A 25150-nucleotide genomic window follows, 5' to 3' on the forward strand; every position below is an offset into this window, starting at 1 on the left:
ACATGTTTTTTTTCTTTAAACTACCTGCCGAAGGGTGTCTGATCTTAAAAACACAAAGCATATCCAGTTTTTAATAGAAAGAAAGTTAAAACGACGTCGAATCGGATACTTGCCAGTACTGTATCTATAGCAGCGCTTTCCTCGATATTGTCAATGAATAGTACCGCTCTGTGGACAAAAGTGAAATTACCTCCTGTGAGGGGAACTTATCCGCGGTCCGGATGACAACTACATGCCATCTATTACTCAGAAATGCAACTAAATAAATAGCACTGCACCTGGAGTAAGTATCATACATACATTGTTAGAAATCAAACATGCGCATCATTGTTTCCTTTCGGCGCGTGCGTTCGTGAGCAGGCTGCACTACAATAGTTCAACAGCGGACAAAGAAGTACAAACAAAACATTATAACTGCTGTGAGTACATACAAGAACCGCGTGCATGATGCCTGTTGAACTTTTTTCTGTTAGTCGTCAAGGTTTTTGCAGTTTTTTGTTTAGAAAGAAGCTCTTAATCGCTCCTCGTCATATCGGTCTACGGAGTAGGCTATCACGCGTCACTCTTCGTTGAAAATGAACAAATAAAGCAAACCCTTTCAAATAGTTTGGGCACTTAACGTAAAGCTTCCGTAAAGAAAACGTGAACACATCAATAGGCTACAGTAGCTGCGGTGTTACGACGCCAAATGACGGCAAACACAACATGACGAAAAGACACGAAATCACGGACGACAGGTTACCAATGATAAAAGTTTACCTTGATGTGCGTAGGGTACCAAAACAAGCGCTCGTCTTCGCCGTATCCCGTTATTGGTTTTGAAACAGGTTAAAAAGAATAAACACCACAGTGTAGTAGAAAAGAAAGAAGAAAAACTGAAGTGTGTCGCTTCCACTGACCGTAGAGGGAATCCCGCTTTGGCTCTATGAAGTTGAACTGTCAAAACCGCTGAGAGCAGTTGTAAGTATATTTATCGCGTTTTCCCCTCTACTCTAAAACAGAAGAGACAGAAGACGATGGTTACGGCTGTCAATCTTGGCAATCAATGCAAGCGGCCATGTCGCAAGTATTCAAAGCATTTCCCGTCGTGCAACATCAGAAAGTGAGTGGCCAGGGCATTGATCTGAGGAAAGAGGCAGGGCTCCCCCTCCCAGACAACACATGAGAGAGAGAGAGAGAGAGAGAGAGAGAGAGAGAGAGAGAGAGAGAGAGAGAGAGAGAGAGAGAGAGAGAGAGAGAGAGAGAGAGAGAGAGAGAGAGAGAGAGAGAGAGAGAGAGAGAGAGAGAGAGAGAGAGAGAGAGAGAGAGAGAAAGAGAGAGAAAGGGGGTCTTTACGGGGTGGGGTAGAATAGTGTAGATTGTGAGGGGGGAAATAACTCAGGTGATATAGCCTATACATTTTCAAATATAAGGAGCCACATTATGAATATATATCCGTATGTTATAAATTTCGCGTTAAAAATGTGTAGCTAAATATTCACGCGTCACGTCATCTGTTAAAGTTATGTTGCTATTTGTTTTTTTGTTTTTAAAAAGTAATATGCAACAACCATAGTGCTGATCAAGAAAAAGCTCTGTATATCTCTATAGCCTAATATGCACATTTTGTCATATACCCTATATTGAGCTGGAACTGGGGACTTGGAGATGGAGATATAAAGGTAAAAAAGGATTGTGATTTCTGCCACTGCGTTACTCTAATTTTGAGGATAACATGGCGAAAAAAGTTTTAAGCGACGGCAAAAATCGTTTTTTTTTCATGTAAAGTTGAGCCTATGCTGTAGAAATCAGATAGTAGTGATGCACAGACTAACGTCAGTTCATCTGCTCATGAGAAATTACGAGAATTTTGATGGAATTTGAAGTTACCTATTAAGTTAAAGTTAAACCAATCCTCGCTGCAGAGGGAAAATCGTAATATGTCTCATACAGACGTGTATATTATGTTATAAAATTGAAAAATGGTTAGTTCCGCTATAAGAATGCTTACTGCGTCCATTTATCCAACGCGCCTTCTTCACAAAAGATTGTAAAACAATGTTTTACACCTGGAATGATTATTGAAGTTAGTCTTGTGCCAGCAACCAAAGGCCATCTCAGGTCATCCTACAAACCCAATCAGAAATCAGCACCATAGTTATTATAGCAAATTTGATCGATAGGCTATATAGGCTATTGATGAATTACAGATATGGGGCATTGTGATCAGAATTTAAACTCATCACCTCTAGTGTCTCTGGAACTATGGAAAAATAATTACGTTGTCTCTTTATTGCAAAAATCCACACAAATTTGTATTCCAACTTAATTTCACGGAGACAAGCATGATGATTATTTAAATTATTCAAATTTAGGTAAACGATTTTGAATTATTCAGAAATGTTTTACAACCCTAATTTTCGCGTAGGCTATAATAAATTATTATTATTATAATTATTTTAATCATAGCCTATATAACACTGTAGCCTATCATATGTTCAAAAGCTGTGAAACGGTTTCCTTCACACTACAGAAATATTTAAGAAGTTACCAATAAAGTGCATGAAAAAGAAAGCTACGGAGACATTCCTCACCAAACATCTTTTTAGAAGATTCACCTTATAATTATAACAAGTTGTGAAGAAACTGCTCGCTCTTAAACGGACAAAGATCAGGTCAGATGAGTTTGTGTATAGCTATTTGAATGCAAGGCGCACTTTAGGAATGCTGGTTAGTCAGACTGAAGATAAAAAAAAATCTGCAACACTGACAGACTTAAGCAGAGATCGGAAACTATAAATACAGTCATGTTCAGCAGTTACAAAGACAGGCAGCAAAAACTAAAGTTAGTAGTTAAAAATAAAAGTAAAAATCGCATCTATAATAACTGTCAACTGTCGCGTTTTTTTAAGTAAAATTGCGTGCATCTAAATTTAGCCTATATTTATTTTGCGGTGAAAATATCATAAATGCAATACGAAAGAAAACAATAGCTACATACATACATACATAATACAATATTGTACTTACAATGATAAGGGCAGATGCAGAAGAAAATGCTGTTTGTTAACTGAAGAGTCACACAGGGCTAAAGAGAAGGGAGAGAGAGAGAGAGAGAGAGAGAGAGAGAGAGAGAGAGAGAGAGAGAGAGAGAGAGAGAGAGAGAGAGAGAGAGAGAGAGAGAGAGAGAGAGAGAGAGAGAGAGAGAGAGAGAGAGAGAGAGAGAGAGAGAGAGGATTAAGGATGTAGTCGCTATGCCAGAATAGATATCCTTTCACAACATCTCATCACATCTGTTCTGGCTCTTGTCTGTCTTTCATTTTCACATTCCCTTTTTTCCTGAGAAAAATCCTATCCACGCGTCACATCTTCATCCCCAGATTCTATCTACACCAAAGAGAAGATTAATTATTCAAACAAAGCATTGCCTTCAAGGCAATAAAGCCATTGCACTGAAACTTTTCTCTTTTAGCCTATTCCAGCTGACACCGAAGTATTTCCCAAATTCTGTATGACAATATCTGAGTCAAAAGTTTCCCTAAACGCCTCATTTTCAAACAGTGACAATCATTGGGCTACTTTTTAAATTTGAAATTCGTTTGGCTGTTCGAAATTTCAGCTTAATATAGCGAAAAGGTGCAGACATATTTTCTGACTGGTTCAGAGATGTCAAATATGTCGATGTTCTCACACAAGCTGGAAAAATGTAAACAGGCACATTCAAACTGCCACCGCGCAAAACACTTCATAAAATAAAAAAAAATGCAGCCAACAGTCTTCAGACAAGTGTTTCTCCGAAGGTAAACATAGGCTGTGTCCCAAAACCCAGTGAGCTGCCTGACTAGACGGCATTTGTAGGCGTCATTTGCGTATCCACTGTCAAACGGTTTTCAGAGAGTAGGCTACCATAGAAATTTTGTTTAAGCCAGGAAGTAATTTTTTTTTATCATTCAATTTTAAGATGTATTTTGGTGGTTAGACACTATCATGTATTAGAAAAAAGTCGTGCTTTTTACGTACAGTTGCTCTGAATAATAACCAGAGCTCTTGTACTCCTGCAGAAGGCAGGTACAGTGTCAGGTAAACGCCGCTCATCGATGTATTGTACAGGGCTAATGCGCCACCCATTGATTACTCGAGGAATTGCACCTCTGGTTGTTAATACATGCAGTGTTTGTCAAGTAGGACTTGTTCTTGAATCAACCCTTGTTTTCTGAATCTTTTAATTTTAAGCTAACGGTTAGGTTATGGTTTGAGCTTCAACAACATTCCTAAACCTAACTAATTATATACTTAACTAATGTATTTATTTGCAATTAAAGTAGAGGAATAACAGTACCAGTCAGTCTATATTAAAAGAGAAATTCTGACTAATGAGCTTCTCCCATCTGCAAATTTGATAGTCAATGTGTAAAAGAGCACAACGTTTTGGAGAGTCGTAATAAAACTTCTTTTAGAACCAAATTCTATTCATGAATAAATTGTAAGTTTGTTTTATTTAATCTTTGGTTATTGCTTCTGATGTAGTTTGGCCTTGACTGTGCAAAACAGTCACTCACATACTTATAGGGCATGATTTATTTTCATCTCCCTAATAGTGTTCAGGTCTTAACTAACTAATTAGCTCTGAACAAATGAAAAAAAGAGTCACTTTTTTTGCGGTCTCTGACAAAATCTTAAAATCACAAGGTCTTTTCTGAACTATGAGCCTGTAATTAAGCAGTTTGCGGGTGTGAGCGAGCGGGTTCAAGCCTGTAGGTCTGGTCTGGACCAATGTTCTGTCCAGCTCGTTAGAGAAAGAGGCAGCATTCATCACATTAGCATACCATGAAATGCTTTGATGCATCGTGAAATCCAAGCCTAGCCTATTAATATTTAAAAAAGGCCTGCATAAAAATCAACATTTTTGTTACATTAAATTAACATGTGTTCTTCTCCAGTTCTGCATGTTTAATTAGGCCGTACTCTTCTGTCAAAGGAAATATGGAGGCTGCCATATGATTTGCTGTGATTACTTGAGAACTGGCAAACAACACTTCGCAAATATATTTGTCTGGTAGATTCAAATGCCTCACAGAGGACGTGCGTATGAGAGGCCTCTATTAAAAACTCATTTCAGACATTTCCATATCTGCAGGAGCCATGGAAATATGCCTGATGTGTTTAATTAATGAGCGATACATTTTTAGCCGAAATCTACAGAACCGTGTGTGTTGCTCCATGAGACGTAACACACTGAATGAAGATTCTCCACAACATCTTCTATTTAAACCTTGCACGAAACAGCCCGAGTCTGGAGGGTTTCAGCATCACTCAGGGTCTGTGTAATAAAAAAAAATAGAGAGAGAAAATGACAAACTGCAAATCATTATGTGGCAGGAAACACAGGAAGAGGTCATTTAAATGTCAGTGGTTGGAAAACCCAATCCATTATTACGTTTTCCAGAGTTTATGAACATTTTAATTCAATATAAAAGGACATGTGCAACGTACAATTTCTCAAATAATCTAATAATGATCTGCAATATTAATAATTAAGATTCCAAATTCTAGCTAAATTCTGCATCACTTGCATCTCTGAAACACAAAGATCAGCCTTATGACATGAACGAAACCGATACAATTGCACCCTTAAAGGGATAGTTCACCCCAAAACAAATTCTGTAATCATTTACTCACCATCATGTCATTTAAAATCATTCAACTTCCTTCTGTGGAACACAAAAGTATACATTTCAAGACGAAATTGGGTCCAAACGACACTGGACCACAAAGTTTATACAGAGAAAATATTGTCTGAAAAAAAAGTAAATAACTATTATTGTTCCCATTCAGTCGGTCACGTTCGACGTACGTCGGACGTACCGACGAATTGGGATCACTTCAGGGAGCCCCTATCAGCTTCGAGATATAGAGAACAGGCCAATGGGCCATTGGCGTGGAGATTTGCATCTCGCGCTCCGCCCCGCGCCGCGGGTATAAACAGGAAGCGAGAGCGAATGCACGCTGTCATTCACTTCGGAGCCGAACGGCGTTGATGAAGCAAGACTGCTTTTCTAAAAGAGAGCCTATCTGCTAGAGAGATGCTCCAGAGAACGAAAAGGACGCTCTGTGTTGGCGAAAAGGCACAATCAGCGCGACCGCATGTTCACCGCTGCATCAGCATAACAAACTGCTGTTCTCACAGCAACTGTCGGTTTGGTGAGGGCGTTTGTTGAGTGCACCACAGGACTGCACTTACCACCTGTGTGTTGCCGCGGTCTTCCCCTGGGTGCTTCAGCACTGTTTAAAGAGCGTTTCCTCACAAAAGAGCAACACGAGTGTGACACTGCGTCTTTTTCAAGACGTCATTCCACTCGTGCGTTTCTGGATGCGGTTGTTTCCTGTCCTGACGGCCACGAACCCTCTCGCATAAACATGTTGAGACTGTGTCGTGGGTGATCCATGTTCTCCCAGGGGAACGGGATCACGACGACGCGCTGGTCATCTCACCTTCCGCGTGAGGGTTTGAGTGTTCAGCGCGCCGTGTGCCATCTGGCTGCCGGGTGACAGCGCGGGTTGCCACGGCAACTCTGCGCGCGTCACTCGGCGCCTCCGATGCGCGGTCGAGACTATGATGCCTCAAACGGGGTTGAGTCCCTTCGCTTATACCCCGATCTAGTCTCTTTTCCGGTGCACAAGAGGGGGGACTATTTTGGCTGATAAGCCTGGGTGGCCTGAGGATTACAGTGAGGCTTCCCCGCCGCGTACATCTCTGTGGGCCCCTCACTCCTCTATCGCATCGCAAGCATGTTGAGACTGTGTTCGTGGGTGGTCTATGCTCTCTCACGAGAGCATAGCCACGTCGGCGCGCTGTTCGTCTTGCCTTTTTCATAAGGGCTTGAGTGTTCAGCGCACCGTGTGCCGTCTCACGGCCACGGCCACTGTCTCACGTGTCTGCTGGTAGCTTACAGATGGGATTGCTGGTCCTTGAAAGGGGACCTAGCATTTCATTTGGGGCTCTAGCAGAGGACAGATGTCAATCGCTGCATCGGAGAGAGGGCTGTTATGTGTTGAAAATGAAGATGATGCTGAGATTCCCACCGTAATAGTGGGCGCTCGTGCTGAATCAGATTCATACTTGACAGCCATGCTTTCCCGGATGGCTGTGGCATAGTGCAACGCGTAAATCGCCTTGCCTGCCCCTTGCCTTTTTTCGGAAAAACAGCCAGTGGTACCCCAAAAAAAAAAAAAAAAAAAAAAAAGAGCAGTTCCAATGCCTCTGGGTCTCGGGAGTTCAGGAATGGCAGCGTGTGACGCTACAGAGCCTCGCCGCTTTCATTCCCCTCCCCACAAGAGGGCGAGAATGGCAGTGTGTGACGCTACAAAGCCTCGCCACTCTCATTCCCCTCTTCTCAGCGGTGCGTGGACAACAGTGCGCGACGCTATGCCTCGCCACTCTTGTTCCCCGCTGAGGAAGGAGGTGAGGCAGACCGTGCGCAACGCCACAAAGCCTTGCCACGCTCAGCCCCTCCTTCATTTGGGAGCGCACTTGGCGGTGGTCGACGCTCCCAAGCCTCGCCACCCTCAGACGCCTCTCCCTTCGCCAGCAGGGGGCGCCGGCTGTGGGAACGCACTCAAGCGGCCTCCCCACACTCGCACGCCCCCTCCGCGGACGCAGGTAAGTGTTGCACAGCACACTCAGATCCCACTTCGGGCCGCTCCATGCCGTCCGAGTCGGATCCCTGCATTCCGCGTCGCTGCCCCGCTGCGGGTACGTCTGTGGTTAATCCCCTTGCTCGGTGTCTGGAAGCCTGGCTAGAGCTTCCCAGCCCGTCTCGGGGCCGCACTATCAGACTCGGCTATGCGATTCAGTTCGCCAGGCGTCCCCCTAACTTTGGGGGCGTTCACTTCCCAGTAGCGAAGGAGAACGCCCCCGTGCTCCGGGCGGAGATTGCAGTCCTACTGGCGAAGGACGCGATGGAGCCGGTCCCTCCAGCCGATATGAGGTCCGGGTTCTACAGCCCGTACTTCATTGTACCCAAGAAAGGCGGCGGGTTATGGCCGGTCTTGGACCTGCGATTCTTGAACCGGTCCCTTCACAGGCTGCCGTTCAGAATGCTAACGCAGAAGCACATCTTCAGGTGCGTCCGTCCCCAAGATTGGTTTGCAGCGATCGACCTGAAGGACGCGTACTTTCATTCTCGTTTCCCCTCGACCGGCCCTTTCTGCGCTTCGTGTTCGAGAGACGGGCATGTCAGTACCGCGTCTTGCCCTTCGGCCTGTCCCTGTCGCCCGCGTCTTTACGAAGGTTGCGGAGGTGGCCATTGCCCCCATGAGAGAGCATGGTGTTCGCATTCTCAACTACCTCGATTCAAGATTCAAGATTCAAGATTCAAGAGTTTTATTTGTCACATACACAGTTATATACACAATATACAACTGGCAGTGAAATGTAAACAGGTCCGCTCCATGGACAGTGCAAATAACAGTTACAAGAAATTAAAATAGAAATAGAATAAAATTAGAATAAAAAGTATTAACATAAGTAGGATTATAAATAAATCAAGTAAAGATAAAAATTGGAAATAAGATAAAATAAAAATATAAAAAATATGTGGATATGATAAGTGAGATAAACTGTAGACTTAAAAATAAGTGGTTAACATAAAATATATATATATATGTATATATAAAGAAGTATAATGTGCAAGGTTTATTACAGGTTGTTACACAGTAACAATAGGAACGTAAAGTGCAGTGCAATGGCAGTATGTGGATGTTAATGTTTAAACTGGATGTTTATGCGTGTGCGGGGTGAAGTGAAGTCACGTGACTGAGTTCAGGAGTCTGATGGCCTGGGGGAAGAAACTCCTCCTGAGTCTTTCAGTCTTTGCCATCAGGCTACGGAAGCGCTTACCAGATGGCAGCAGGGTGAAGTGAGAGTTTGCAGGGTGATTAATGTCTCTGATGATTTTAGTAGCTCTACCTCTGCAGCGTTTGGTGTAGATGTCCTGCAGAGACGGGAGAGCTGAGCCTGAGATGCGCTCGGATAAGCGCACCACTCTTTGCAGGGCTTTGGAATCGTGACTGGTGCTGTTCCCGTACCACGCTGTGATGCACTGAGTCAGGACACTTTCTATCGCCCCTCGATAGAAAGTTTTCAGGATGGCTGGTGAAACCCTGAATTTCCTCAGCTGGCGCAGGTGGTACAGTCTTTGCCTGGCTTTTTTCACCTGTGTCTGGATGTGTGTAGTCCAGGTCAGATCCTCGGAGATGTTCACACCCAGGTATTTGAAGCTGCTCACTCTCTCTACCGGTGTCCCGCTGATCATGAGAGGGGAGTATGACCGATGCTGTCTCTTCCTGAAGTCCACAATCAGTTCTTTGGTCTTGTTAACATTCAGAGAGAGACAGTTGTCCTGGCACCATGATGTCAGTTGCTCCACTTCGTCCAAGTATGCCGTCTCATTGTTGTTGGAGATGAGACCCAGGACAACAGTATCATCAGCAAACTTGATGATAGAGGTGGAGCTGTGTGTGGACAAACAGAGAAAACTGAGAACATGATCCTGGCTGATCCTTGCCCAGTCGTGAGAGCAGTTGTGCGAACACAGGGACAAGGTGCTCAGTCACCTCAGCCAGTTGGGACTTCGGGTCAACTGGGAGAAGAGCAAACTCTGTCCCACACAGAGGATCTCTTTTCTCGGTATGGAGATAGACTCGGTCGCCATGACAGCGCGCCTCACCGAGCGCGCGTCCAGTCAGTGTTGAACTGCTTGAATTCGTTCAAAGGCAGGACAGCGGTACCACTGAAACATTTTCAGAGGCTCCTGGGGCATATGGCAGCCGCAGTAACGCCGCTCGGATTGCTTCATATGAGACCGCTTCAACGCTGGATACACGATCGAGTCCTGAGATGGGCTCCCTCCGTGTCCAAGTGACTCCAAGGTGCCGCCAAACCTTCGGCCCATGGTCGGACCCTTTGTTTCTACGGGCGGGAGTTCCCCTAGAACAAGTGTCCAGGCACTCCGTTGTCTCCACAGATGCCTCATCCACGGGTTGGGGTGCCACGTACAACGGGCTTGCAGTTTCGGGTCTGTGGACGGGGCCTCAACTGCAATGGCATATCAATTGCCTCGAGTTGTTAGCAGTTCGTCTTGCACTCAGCCGCTTCAAAGTTCCGTTCAGAGGCAAGCACGTTCTGGTCCGTACGGACAACACTGCGACCGCTGCGTACGTCAAAAAACAGGGTGGTCTACGCTCTCGTCGCATATCACAACTCGCCCGCCATCTCCCCTTATGGAGTCAGAAGCATCTGAGGTCGCTTCGTGCCATTCACATTCCGGGCCTGCTCAATCGTGCAGCCGACGAGCTGTCACGTCAGCCGGTGCTTCCGGGAGAATGGCGACTCCATCCCCAGGGGGTCCAGCTAATCTGGAGTCGTTTCGGGGCCGCACAGGTAGACCTGTTTGCCTCCCCAGAGACGACCCACTGTCAGTGGTTTTATTCCTTGACCGAGGGAACCCTCGGGTCGGATGCCCTGGCCCACAGCTGGCCCCGGGAAGAACGCAAGTATGCGTTTCCCCCAGTGAGCCTTCTTGCGCAGACACTGTGCAAAGTCAGGGAGGACAAGGAGCAAGTCCTGTTGGTCGCTCTATATTGGCCCAACCGGACTTGGTTCCCGGAACTAGTGCTCCTTGCGACAGCACCTCCCTGGCCCATTCCTCTGAGGAAGGACCTCCTGACTCAGAGACGGGGCACCCTATGGCACCTGCGTCCAGACCTCTGGAAATTCCATGTCTGGTCCCTGGACGGGACGCAGAGGTTCTATGTGACCTACCGCAAGCGGTAGTTGACACCATCACTTCCGCTAGAGCCCCCCTACGAGGCGCCTCTATGCGTTGAAGTGGAACCTGTTCGTCGATTGGTGCTCTTCTCGCCGAGAAGACCCCCGAAGATGTTCGATCGGATCTGTGCTTGCCTTTCTACAAGATGGGTTGGAGCGAAGGCTGTCTCCCTCCACCCTCAAAGTCTATGTTGCCGCTATCGCCGCTAATCATGAGCTAGTAGATGGAAAATCTCTAGGTAAGCACGATCTGGTCGACAGGTTCCTTAGGGGGGCGCGGAGGTTAAATCCGCCTCGTCCTCCCTCCATACCCTCTTGGGACTTAACTCTGGTGCTAACTGCACTACAGAGAGAACCCTTTGAGACTCTGGAGTCACCTGAGTTGAAAATTCTGTCGTTAAAGACAATACTCCTGACTGCGTTGGCCTCCATCAAGAGGGTAGGGGACCTGCAGGCATTTTCGGTTGACGAATCGTGCCTGGAATTCGGGCCCGGTAACTCTCATGTGATCATGAGACCCCGGCCTGGATATGTGCCCAAGGTTCCCACTACTCCCTTCCGGGACCAAGTGGTGAGCCTGCAAGCGCTGCCTTCGGAGGAGGCAGACCCAGCCCTAGCTTTTCTCTGTCCCGTCCGTGCTCTCCGGACTTACGTGGATAGAACGCAAAGCTTCAGGACCTCAGAGCAGCTCTTCGTCTGTTACGGAGGACAGCAGAAGGGAAAGGCTGTCTCCAAGCAGAGGATGGCCCACTGGATAGTGGATGCTATCGTCTTGGCTTATCAGTCCCAAGACGTGCCCTGCCCGCTCGGGTTAAGAGCCCACTCCACTAGGGGTGTTGCCTCTTCCTGGGCGCTGGCTCGTGGCGCCTCGCTGACAGATATTTGTAGAGCTGCGGGCTGGGCGACACCTAACACGTTCGCTAGATTCTATAGCCTCCGTGTAGAGCCGGTTTCTTCCTGTGTGCTCACTTCCCATAGTCAGTAACACCGAAGTCCCCGTTCTAGTGTCGGCTTGCTGCGCCATTCCCTCCCCTATGGTAGACGGATGCGTGCGCTTATTCTGCTCCAGTCGAGTTCCCCGGATCGGCGAACCCTGTTGAGTCCTCCGCAACCCGCGGCAGTCGGACGTGGCGGAGCGTTCAACGCCAGGTCTAACACTCGTATGCATTGGTGGAACTTGTGTTAGGCTGGGTTCCATATGTAGTGACCCCCACGGCGGTCCCATGTGTGTATTCTTCCACGGTACGGCTCCCTACGGCGAGCCTGTGTCTTTCCCTCGGCAGAGTGTCCTCTGCCGTCCCAGGTACGTGTTGTCCCCCTCCACGAATTGGCCGGGGCCACCCCTGGGACTTCCGTATGTTGTGCTGTCCACGGCCAGCCCATACGTGTATTCTCCACATGTTAACTCCCTCTGGGCATGATGTGGCTTCCGCAGCTGCCTTCACAGGCACGCTTTCCCAGCGTTATCCAATACAGTCAGCTGAATGGGTCTTGCGGAACAGCAGCTTGGACTCTCCCTGCGTGAACTTTCCCGCCCGCATCAGATCGGGGTCTGAGGGGCTCATCGCTGGGCGCTGGAAGTGGTAGTAACTGTGGCGTTTTCCATAGGGGATCCCAATTCGTCGGTACGTCCGACGTACGTCGAACGTGACCGACTGAATGGGAACGTCTCGGTTACGTATGGTAACCCTCGTTCCCTGAAGGAGGGAACGGAGACGTACGTCCCGTCGCCACAGTTGCTGTACCATCACTGCAGGTTGAGCCACTAAGTTTGGCTCCTCAGTGAAAAACAGCGTGCATTCGCTCTCGGTTCCTGTTTATACCCGCGGCGCGGGGCGGAGCGCGAGATGCAAATCTCGCACGCCAATGGCCCATTGGCCTGTTCTCTATATCTCGAAGCTGATAGGGGCTCCCTGAAGTGATCCCAATTCGTCGGTACGTCCGACGTACGTCTCCGTTCCCTCCTTCAGGGAACTAGGGTTACCATACGTAACCGAGACGTTTGTTGCACATATCATTTATTATTATTTTTTTTACTAGCATTATCACTCATAAAAGGAACATAAGGAGTGTGTTCCATCAAGTGTTTTTAAGGTGTAGTAATCAAAGGGTTTTTATCAGAAAATAATTTTATAAATAATCTATAAATCTATAAATTTAACATGTTTGGTATAGAACAGTAAGCAGTGTTGGGAAGGTGGAAATGAAATAGGTTACAGATTACAAGTTACCCTATTTAAAATGTAATACGTAGTGTAACAATTTCAATTACTTTATTAAAGTTCAATCAGGTCCACTTAAGTCAAAAACACCACAGACAAACTTCTGGGGTTAACCTCCCATTTTTTAACTGAGAGGGCAGTGTAAACCCCCCATTGAGAACAGAGCATGCATCAATGACTACAGAATGACATTAAGTTAAACACAGTTTAAGGAGGAGCTGGGGTGCAGTGTGCAGTGGAAGCAGCCAAGCAGGCAGACTGAACTTAAGCTGTGCTTAAGTAAGACGCCCTGTTTGAGAGTTGCCAATTGAGTGCATAGGAATCGGATCAGCTGATATGGGCAGAGTTGGAATTTTTCCAATCAGTATAGCAAAGCTTGACTACGTGGCCTGCCTGAACTAACGCAGAATGCTTGATTAATGTATCTGATTACATTTGATTACTTTTCTAAATTTCTAATGAATATTTTCAACTTTTTATAATTTTCAAACATTTAAACCAAGCAGGACTAACCTCTAAAAAACAGAGATGGTTATATTTAGTTTAATTTAATTTATATTTAAAAATACAAAATTCTAGATCATTATACTGTAGTAAAAAAAACTGTTTTTCTTTCTTCTTACTGATATATAAAACCAGGAAAAATCTGCATACTATTCTATTTACCACTATGTGTGTGTGTGAAGGGAAAATATTATACCATATAAGACCTAATATTGATTTCTCACAAACAGAAGCAAGAACATATTCTAGTTTCATACTCAGTGGCAACCCAAACAGACTCTCCCAGTGTAGCTGTCATAACATGTTTTTTTATTTTTATTTTAATAAAGTTATATTGCACCTAAAATATTGTTTAGGGCCCTATCATACATCCGGCGCAATGCGACGCCAGGCGCAAGTGTTTTTTGCTAGTTTCAGCCCGACAAAGTTATAATTTTCACATCCAGCGCCACGTTGTTTAAATAGCAAATGCACTCGTGCCCATCTGTTCGCTCATGGGCGTGCTAGTCTGAAAACAAGGTGTGTTCAGGCGCATTGTTGGGGTGTTGCTATTTTGAGGCAACTGAAAACGACTGCGCCATTGACCAACAAAAACACATTTTTGTGCATTAGTAATGTGCGCCTATAGGCGGGTACACAACGCGCGTACAATCTGCTTATTACATACAGGGACTCGCATCAGCACACAAACATTATTAAATATTAAAAATAAAAGGATACCTCTTTGGAGAAGCGTTCAGTCTTTCCGCTCGTAAAAGTAAATAGCGAATCTGCCATGGTGCAAGCACAACTGGCTTTTAAAGGGAAAGGGAGATGAAAAAACACACCCATGACTCATTAAGAGAATAGGTACAACCCTTTTGGACCATGCGCTTGGATTTGAATAAAAACTAATTAAAGTGGATTCGGACACGCCCTAAGTGCACCTGCGCCATGCGCTTCAGACAATGTGCTCAGATCGTTAAAATAGGACTCTTACACTCAATGACCAATCGTTGTGTAGTTAAATACATCTATTTTGCAAATGAAAATGGGACAAACGAATAGAGAGATTCATCCACTAGAGATGCTTCCTCAGGTTCGACACTGAAACCTTCGAAGTCGATAGCATTTTAATAGTCGGCAAACATGTTTTTCACCGAACTGTTATATTTGCACCCTTTTCTGATTTCTTCATGAAATGATTTTTAAATTTCCAGCACCGGGGTGCATTTTTATCACTCCCCATGGTGGCAACTCTCAAACTGGTCGTAGCCTAAAGGCTAAAGCTTTCAGTGGCAATGTTCATTGATCAGAATAGCTTACTAAACTGCCTTTAAAATGGCAGGAGACATTTTGCACATGAAAAACAGGCAAAGCAACAAATTAATATTATTCAACATATTCTATCTTTTTACAGAAAATATTCAGATGTAACCAGCTTTGTAATCATTCACATTTTCATAAGTAACTGTAATTTTTTTTTTAATTCTCAGTAACTGTAACTGATTAGTTACATTTATTTTGTAATTATATGTAACTATAGTATAGTTACTTCCCAGCACTGACAGTAAGTCACCTTTCCAAGAAATTTCTTGTAAAGGTGTTCTTTAAAGTAACAATTGAATGCCCTTTAAGAAAAGACTCTTTAAAAATACGTCGGTTTTTCTCTGTAAGCACAACCTCTCTGTAAAGTAACAAAGCAAGTGAATAATGGCACAAGAGTGCTTTTGAAAGCTGTCATTTTAAATCGAGCATGTTCTACAAGGTCAAACATAAAACAGTTTTGCCACTTCGAGTCGGAAGAAAAAGCGATCAATTTTCCAGACTGCCACAAAGTGCCACAATCGCTGAAAGCAAGAACAGCCAAGGAAGTACTGCACTTTTACAGTAAAGTTATGTAATTAATACATGCCTCATTTGCATACATGCAAATCACCCGGTCCCATTTGGAACTGCAAAGTGGGACGCTCTGTTCTCATTTGCTGACCTAAATATTACTTGTCACTCTACATTTCATCAAAGTTTTTATTAGTATTATAATTTCCTTTTAAGTTAACAAGGAACAGTTGATTAATTAAACGTTTAAACGAAAGAAAGCTACATGCTCTTAATTACATCATGACTGAGAGCTTCAGCTTCTTTACTCTAGGACGGTTTATGAATATGTTCTTTCCAATTAGTGTAAATCTACATAAATGCATATCTAAATGACTACGTCCCAGATTCCCCGTCGAGACTTTCGAATTTGATTTGACTTTGATCAAACACCAACGGTGCAAGACTTCCATCCAAGTTTTACATTGGGACAAATCAACTCGCCCCGTGGTTCTGATCTCACAAATGCGGATTCAAGGTTCAAACATTTAGTTAGTTAATGGTTAATTGTGAATGATACATTATATATCATAAACATTCTTAACTGTGCTTCTCAAACGGTTTCAATACTCCTGAAGTTAACTTTGAAGTAAGGGCTTTTAATATTGACCCTGGAAGACAATTTTCAATTCAGCAACCCACAGTATTTGTTAATGGAGGGAATATATTAATATATAGGATATTAATTAAATTGTTAAACGGTTTCATCAAAGATTAATTGGCAAGTTTCGCAAACACAGCAAGAAAACAAAACCAAAGTGTTGTGTTTTTCTGCCTTGAGACAGTGCTTCACTTTAATTCGATGCGAGAGGTGCAGCAAAAAGGCTTCCTGGAGTTAAAAGAACCGTTGGATCAACTGAAAAGCCCAAGGACATTTACCTCATTTATGTTTACAAAAAGCCCAATTCACTGCAGGTATTGTAAATGCCAGGCATTTAGGGAAATGTTTCATTGCTTTGTTGCGCACAGCACTTCTATGCAGAGGTAATCGTTTGTCAGCACTGTAAAAAGTGATTCTGAGTTTTAGTCAGGTGGACAATAAAAATTATGTCCTGTCAACTTGCAGTGCCTCACTACACAATAGGATGCGTTATAACAACCTCAACTTAAAGGTAAATGGAAAACTTAAAATAATGTGTTCATATAACAACAAACCATAGGTTCTTTCAATTTCCTGCCTCATGCGCATGTGCCAGAAACTCTACGTCATGATGACGTACTAACGCATTTGAAATTGAACCAGACGCGCCATCGCCATTTTCTGCACAAGAAGACGAGATCACGACACGAGTTGCTGATGCGAGAGAAAAAAAGGCGACGAAGACGAAAGGAGATCTACAGATGGATTTTTATAGTAAGTACCCTGATTTGTTCTTTCTTTCATGTAAAATTTAGGCACGCACATTTTTGGTAGCTGTACAGTGTGTTAGACAGACACCGAGCTGCTGTCGAGACGTGAGCAGAAAGAAATTTGACTAGTAACGTTATATGTTAATGATAGTAAATATTGTACACATAAGTTACTTTTTAGCGTGTTCTTAATCGGATCAAAATTTTTTTAGAAACACAGAATGACCATTAACGTTAATATCTGAAGCACCGCCGCTAGTCCATAATTAGTGTTGACCATTAACTTACTACTATAAATGCTTGATTTACGTTACTTATGTTAAACGGCCAGTTGTTATTTTTTTCAAATGACATACCATGCGTTTTTGAGCATGTGCAAACGGTGCTTCTTCTGTTGGCCTATATAGGCAACTTGCCATGATTTTGTATTAATATAATGTCAACTTTTTGTACATAAATCATATATATCATACATATTAATTTGTACACTTAGTTCATTATCACAAGATTCAACTTTTATGTAAATTGTGTTACCTGTGAAGCCCTGAAGAATCATCAATTTCAGGGTTACGTTATTTATATAAAATATTTTCACAATAAAAGCTATATTTACAGCCTGCTCAATTTTATATTGACAGCAACATCATAAGTATATCATTTAATGCATCACCAGAAATAGAAATAAAAAGTTGTAAAAAAAAATTTGTTTAAGATGTTTTAGGTCTGCACAATTATGACTACATAATTTTCGATTATTCCCTTAAAATTTTAATGGGTGATTTATTAATTTCAAATGATTAAATTATGTTTTAAATAGCCTAGCTTTATCACAGTGGTTCTCAACTTGTTTGCCCATGGCACCCACATTTTCACATTTTACCCACATTTATGCCCATTATACATTTGTTTACAAAAAAAAAATTTGTAGACTCAAAAAAATTACTGTCCCCCTTTACTTAACATAAACATAAACTGTAAGAATATGACTAATACTGATAAATAAACGCTTTACAAGGTTAAGCTATTTAATAGCAGTCCCAAACTAGTTCAGTCTTTTAAAAATATTTTTTAAAAATAACAAAGTTAATATCAGGCTATATAAAAATAAGACAAAGTGAACATAAATGGGTATTTTTGGGTTATGGAAACAACACTTACCATGGTAAATACACAATACTAACAAAAACTGTTAATACATCACGGAAACTGCTCCTGATTAATAGAATGAACATCATACCTGCATGCAAATCCTTCTCAGCTAACGCGTGAGAGACTTATTTCAGCGTACACTTACGTCTATGGTAGTTCCTATTCCTATAACAATTACGTTATCGTGGTATCAGTAATCGCAATTCGATATTTGAATAGTTGTGCAGCCCTATGTTCAGTGAATATTTCTGAATGTAACATGTATATGTGTACTGGAGTTTTACTTTATTTTTTTATTTGCAGGATCAGTATAGTGGAAGCAGAAATCGATGAGGTGGTGTTGCAAAATTTGCAGATTTTCCTCGCCCAACCTGCGTGCCTTAATCATCCACTACAAGCTTAAACACCGCCATCAGGCAAGTCACTGTTCACTCCCATGCATCTATATTTGGTCTGGTCTCACACTCAACTGGATTCTGTCGAACCCTGGTGCGTTTGTGTGCATATTATGTCATTGCAAACATGCACGGCGCATGATAGAAAACAACATGGGTCAATATATTGTGTTCTTTATTAATTCGGTGCTATTATGTGCAGCTGAGTGAACAACACAGGTTTACTCTGTGTGTGTGATGCTTAAGGTGGTATTCCGCTGCTTGCAAACAAACTCTTTTGGGGAGACAGTGGATTTCCAAATTTGTTGTCCACTCTAGCTCGTATCCAAGGTAAATCATCAACACCATCACCCCTCACATGCATTATATTTAACTAAATACTTCATAATAAGCTAAAACGCATGCGCAGGTCACATTACTTCCTGGACAAGTGCGCACCCGAGTCCGTGTTGATTTCACAATTACACGAACCGCATTCGGTTCGAGTGCAACCGAATAGAGACCACTTCTTCCAGGTAGTCTTGGCTTTGCTACCGCAATGCAAAAATCATAATGTGGACTAGTTTAGTTAAATAAAACGCTTGTAAGGGATGATAGTGTTGATCATTTATCTTTGATACGAGCGAGAGTGGGCCTTCAGTGTGTTCGCACATAGCGTGTGGAATCAGGACAACAAATTTGTAAATCCACTGTCTCCTCAAAAGAGTTAGTTTGCAAGCAGCAAAAGCCCACATTATACGACACAAACACACTCACACACCGTAAACCTGTGTTGTTCACTCAGCTGCACATAAGAGCACAGAATAAAAAAAAAAAAACCTATATATTGACCCATGTTCTGTTTTCTATCATGCGTCATGCACGTTTGTGATGACGTAATAACACACCGTGTTCGATAGAATCCAGTTGAGTGTGAAACCAGACAAACACTGCGGGGGTCGCCGGGAACAATCGCGCTCAGAGTCCAGACCGCAGCAAACAAGACCAGTGTGAAAGCACCCTTTGACACTCCTGGTTTAAGTGACATGAGCTGGTTACATCCACTATTAAATCGTATTTTGGTGCTGAACAAAAATGTAACAAACAACTGTTGTTGTACCACATCACTGGTGATTTATTTACAACAAAAGTATACAACTGTACACATTTGAAATTAATGTTTTTATTTTTCAAGACAGAGGGAGGGGTTGAAAGGATAAATGAAAAGGAAAAACAAAGGATTTAACCAATAAAGCAGGTACTTTAACCATCCTATATTTTACAGACATCAAACCAAAGGATGAGGACTGCAGCATTGCTTGGCCTGCCGTGGTACATGCGAGAGACTCCTTCTAAATTCATGAAGATATGCGAGGTAAGCTGAAACCTTTAAAGGGTTAGTTCACCCAAAAATGAAAATTCTGTCATTAATTACTCACCCTCATGTCGTTCGACACCCGTCAGACCTCCGTTCATATTCGGAACACAAATGAAGATATTTTTGTTGAAAGCTGATGGCTGAGAAAGGCTTCAGATAGGCCTCCATTGGCATTCAGTACATTTAAACTCCCAAGACCCATAAAGGGCACTTAAAATGTTGTTACAAAGTCCATCTCACCACAGTGACTCTACAATAATTTTACGAAGAGACGACAATGGTTTTTGTGCGCAAAAAAAAATCAAAATAACGCCTTTATCCAACTTGTTCTTGTCTTCCGTGTGTGCCTCCACGACGCATGCGCGAGAATATTACGCAGATCCGGCGTTCGGACACATGACCCAGAAGAGATTTGTTTACAAGCAGAGGAAGACGCTCGTATCTAAGCTGTTGAATTCTACATTGATCGTGCTTTAGGTCTCGGCGTAGTGCTCAAATGGGGCTAAAGTGTACATTTCATGGATTCCCGAACGCCGGCGCTACGTCATATTCTCGCGCATGCGTCGTGGAGGCACACACGGAAGACAAGAAGAGGTTGAATAAGGTTGTTATTTTGAATTTTTTTTTTCGCACAAAAACTATTGTCGTCGCTTCGTAAAATTATTGTAGAGTCACTGTGGTGAGATGGACTTTGTAACGACGTTTTAAGTGCCTTTTTATGCGTCTTGTGAGTGTAAATGTACTGAATGCCAATGGAGGCCTATCTGAAGCCTTTCTCAGCCATCAGCTTTCAACTAAAATATCTTCATTTGTGTTCCGAAGATGAACGGAGGTCTGACGGGTGTCGAACGACATGAGGGTGAGTAATTAATGACAGAATTTTCATTTTTGGGTGAACTAACCCTTTAAGGCAAAACAAGGGAAAAATTTACATTAGATCTCTTAATTTGCTGGGGTCTGGGGACTTTAAATTGTTTGTGAAATTGGTTTTAACTAATAGTACCGTAATTTTGTTTTCATTCTACAAAGCCCAGTGACCGAGGGTGTGGTGATTCCTAGTGGTTGTGGAAAATGTGATGGAACCTCTGCCTGAATTCTACAATGACGTTGCCCTGGTGATTGAGGAAGAAGTGGTGATGCGTCACCTGAGTGACATACCTAATGCTTTTCTGAACCTGATGGGCCTGGTGTACGCATTAAACCTTGACTACCCAAAGGAATTAAAATTCACTTTTGAAGTGATACAGCGCCTGTTCATTGGAGTTGGATCAGACTGTTGCACCGCAAGAGTTCACTCATTGAAGAGCAAGTTGCTGAGATAAGAAACAATTTTCTCCTCCTTGCTACTATTAGCACTTACACTGTTACACGGTTTTAAAGTTTAAGACCATTATTTTAGATCTCATTGTTTTAAGTGTAACATTGGTATTCTTGAAAGACTGTTTTCTTGTTACCTTGTCCTGCTGCTCTTTCCTTGTCATGTTTGACATTTGATTGGGAATTGAAGACACTGTTTTATTTGAAGTTGTTAAACACAGCTTATTGTGAATTATTCATGTACACTTGTTCCTGTAAGGAAAATATCTGATGATGACAATAATTATTTGTACTATTCTCTAAGAATGGGTCTGTGCATAAAAAAGAGCATTTCTTGTGATGTTCTTATATCTTTGCAAGCTAATTCTTTTTGTCTGTTTTTGGGTACTGTGCATCTGTTTAAAAAAATAAATGCTGAGAGATTCAATTTTGCAGTTGTGTTCATTAAAAAATCTGGTTCCAGGTAGATATCTAGAACTTCTTGTCAAAGCAAGCAATGAAGTCTAGTAAACTCAAAAAGTTAAGTTGTGATGTTGAGGAAAAAATACTATTTTATGTCAATTAAACTTGGTTAATAGTTGTGAAAACATGAAAAACTAAGTTCAACCAATATGTTTTTAAGTTGACTTAACAAAAAAATATAAATGCTTATTAATTGATACAGTACGTTGTCCCAATTTACTGCAAGTTATTTCAACAAATACATATAAGTTGGGTTAACTTAACTACTAATGCTGGCTAAACTTAACTGAGTCAATGCAACAAGATGACTTGACCAAGTCAAGTTGTGTCAACAAATCATTTTTTACGGTGAGGAACGATTATGTTTTCTCTCTTATCTCGTTCACTTGTTTGAATCAGAAAGCCGAGACCTTTGTCTCGTGAATATTAACATCTTTATTGTTGTCGAGAACAAACAAAGACGTCTTGACATTTTAGATCACGAGTAAATCTTTGCTCTGCTGTACTACTGAAGATGTGGCAGGACTCTGAGGTATTATCCGCCTACATTCTGTTCCAGTTTCATCTATTCTTCTGTTAGATATGCAGGAATGTGTATAAAAGAACACTGAATGATGTTGAGCCGACCTCCTCAATTATTCAGCATCTCTCACCAAAAATATAGATAGCAAATCAATGGTGATAAAAGAGCATAAGATACCATTTTGGATTCAAAGTACCTTTTGTATTAGAAACTCAGCCTCCCTTAGGTGAATGCATAAGTCAGATGCAGACGTTATGAGGATCCCTGCAGTGTTGGGAATGCTGTGTTGAGACAACACAACGTCTTAAAACACGGTAATTGTGCGCCTTTGAATTATTAGCAACCGAAGAGACGTGGCTGGATCCATAAAGGAGTGAATTTGTGATTTCACAGCTGAACATCGTTTGTTGGGTGCACACAATGGATATCATAGTGAATCTGTGATGTCCCTTCACATCTAAGAGTCAGGGGAAGGAAATAAGAGAGTGAAGACCGGGCGCATGCAAATCATTAACTGCCAGGACGCATAATGTGGCATGTAACAATGTGGCTTCTTCTCCTGCTCAATATGCTATGCACCCATACAGGCTTGGCTACAGTGTGACCCGTTACAGTCTGGAGGAGCTTTGGGGAATGGAGAGAAACTGAAATGAGTTCGAGAGACCAGAGAGGGATTCTTTATCCCCCAAAAAAGTTTTCTGAAGATCAAACCCCTTTGCTAAGGATGCTTTTTTCCTCTAATGTGAAACATTTCTTCAATACAGTGCTTTATATGAAATCGATCACATGCCACCTGTGTAAATAAATGAGCAAAATAATAATTTCAACAATTGCTCTATGTCCTTATTTTCAAAACAGGAGCTGACATCTCAATTAAGTTTAATATTAATTAACCACCTACAATATGCATTATAATACCATTTGACAAATAATAATAATAATAGTTAGTGATATTTTATTAAAGAAATTAATATTTTCATTGAGCAAACAGTAGCAACTTTTACACTGTTACACAATAGAAAAAACGTAAAATCTTGAAAAATTCAAAATTGTCATTCAAAACATTTTCAGAACACAAATGAAGATCTTTTTAATGAAATCTGAGAGCTTTCTGTTCCTCCATTGACAGTCTATGCATCTACCACTTTCAAGCCCCAAAAGTAGAGACATTAATACAGTGGTACAGTTCTCATTCAGTAAATGCACAGCTAATGTGTTTTGAGTGTGGATTTGAATGTGACTACTGTTGGAGCAGTGAAATACAGTGAAAACAGTAATATTGTAAAATATTATAATTTTTAAAAACATTTTTATTTGAATAAATTTTTTTAATGTAGTTCCTGTAATGACAAAGTTGAATTTTCAGCAGCCATTACTCTATTCAATTACAGTTTTTTTTTATTATAATATTTCACAACATTACTCTAGTTTTCACTGTATTGATCAAATAAATGCAGCCTTGGTGAACATAAGAGACTTCTTTCAAAAACATAAAAAAATTTATCAATGGTAGTATATGTATGTATATATGTATAATATATATATAAGTACATTTGAGAAATGTTACATATTTTACTGGAAAACTAATAAGCAATATAATTATAATTTATAATTATAACAGAATATATGAAATGCATTTAAAAAAAAAATCTGATTTATACTAACAAATACTTTTTTTAAATTTATTTTAAAGAGAGAGTCCATGAATTTTAAATTGTATTTTGTCACAATGAATCAAATTTGGTCATGTTGAATAAAGGCTATACATCATGGATAGAGGGGTTATGAGAAACCACTTGCAAAAGCAGGCCTAGTTTTGTGTAAACCTTTTGTTTTTTTGGGGGTTGCATCCACAGTTCCACACATTAGGTTCATGGATTGCATTGTGCCTTTAACCTTACGGGGCCATCTGTGGTTTTTCACTACTAAATACACTTTGGCTTCTTTTGTGCACTGTTTTATCTCTGTTTATTCCACAGCTGAGCAATGGAATAAACAACTGGAGTTTTGTCAGCCTCGATTCAAAAAAGCAAAAAGCAGAGCTTTACGTCGATCTGTCAAACTCCAGGGTCAACATAGCTTTCATTCTTAAGACAAGGTCAGAATAGTTAAAAATCGCTCCGGCAGCTCAGATTTCACTTTGAAACAGGTGGCCATTTACAGAATGGAATCATTTGAGCCACTCCAAAACACATCATGTTTTGACAAATTTATGGAGACTCGTGGAGAAATGCTGCGCAGTTTTTAAGCTAATTAATTCAGTCACTTCTAGACATTTAGTAAACAGTCGCCTCCAATTCACCAGAGAGCATTTGGAGTAGTACTGTGGAGAGAACACCACCCAGATTCATGTCAATATTGACAAATAGTCTATACTCAACTGCATATTTGTAAATGATTCTTGGCAATGACTACAGCTCTTGCCATGGACATTATTTCTGAAAAACCCCACAATCCTCCTGAGAGTTTTCACAGTCGGTTGGGCGGTGAATAAAGAGCAATTTTTTCCCCCCAATCTGTTCAATCTATCATTCATTCATTCAAATGAAGGACATTTACAGTATTCACATTTAAATACAGCATTCCTTCCGCAAACCAAGGAACATCTATTCTATTCTAAATAACCACGTATTCATCCAAGAATTGAATTACATCAACACAATAGAACCTGCGACGGGCTAGAACTTCGATATGGAATAACGCAGTAGATACTCAAATGAATTGGATTGAACAAAGGTTAAATGTTTTTCAAACACTCAATGTCACAGAATCCTTGGATGACAAAGCGTCTAAATACAGTTGTAGGCGTACTTACATATGCGTCTTTAAACTTCTTTGAACGAGCGTGAAATATTTTGTGCGGCATTAGTGCTCGAGACATTCGGTGCATTTAACAGAACAGGACAGAATTTGCATAATGGGTTTTTTCTTATTCTCTTTGAAATCCAGAGTGCGGAATAACAAATGTATATGAATTAGCAGCCAAACATCAATAAATGGAAATGCCACAATTCTCTGTGGATGGTCTTGGGTGGATTTCTGCTGAAGGAGGAAAAACAGCCCGCTTATTGCAAAATAAGCAGAAAAGCGGATGTGATCAAACTCATGCCCACCAGGCTCTCTCTCTCTCTCTCTCTCTCTCTCACACAAACACACACACACACACACACACACACACACACACACACACACACACACACACACACA

At 41.8% G+C, this 25150-nt stretch overlaps 1 protein-coding gene and 1 long non-coding RNA gene across 14 annotated transcripts in view; one reads left to right on the top strand and one right to left on the bottom strand.

Moving 5' to 3' along the window:
- sox6 (SRY-box transcription factor 6) overlaps window positions 1–1137 on the bottom strand; it is a 150235-nt gene extending 149098 nt beyond the window's left edge. For 3 of the 13 annotated variants that reach the window (XM_079810533.1, XM_079810551.1, XM_079810550.1), the window contains exon 1: window positions 760–1125. The gene's annotated coding sequence lies outside the window, so the exon portion shown is untranslated. Of the gene's footprint in view, window positions 1–759 lie in introns of all 13 variants that reach the window. The other 10 variants (XM_079810553.1, XM_079810546.1, XM_079810537.1 and 7 more) reach the window with 6 other exon arrangements.
- LOC307122530 lies at window positions 153–21383 on the top strand. The gene is made up of 5 exons (XR_013816057.1): window positions 153–283; window positions 16634–16744; window positions 18193–18305; window positions 19549–19638; window positions 20671–21383. It is a non-coding gene; the product is annotated as an uncharacterized lncRNA (long non-coding RNA).
- Window positions 21384–25150: the final 3767 nt, after the last annotated feature.

The sequence above is a fragment of the Gobio gobio genome (assembly GCF_949357685.1).
Source record: "Gobio gobio genome assembly, chromosome: 2".
Taxonomy (NCBI): Eukaryota; Metazoa; Chordata; class Actinopteri; order Cypriniformes; family Gobionidae; genus Gobio; species Gobio gobio.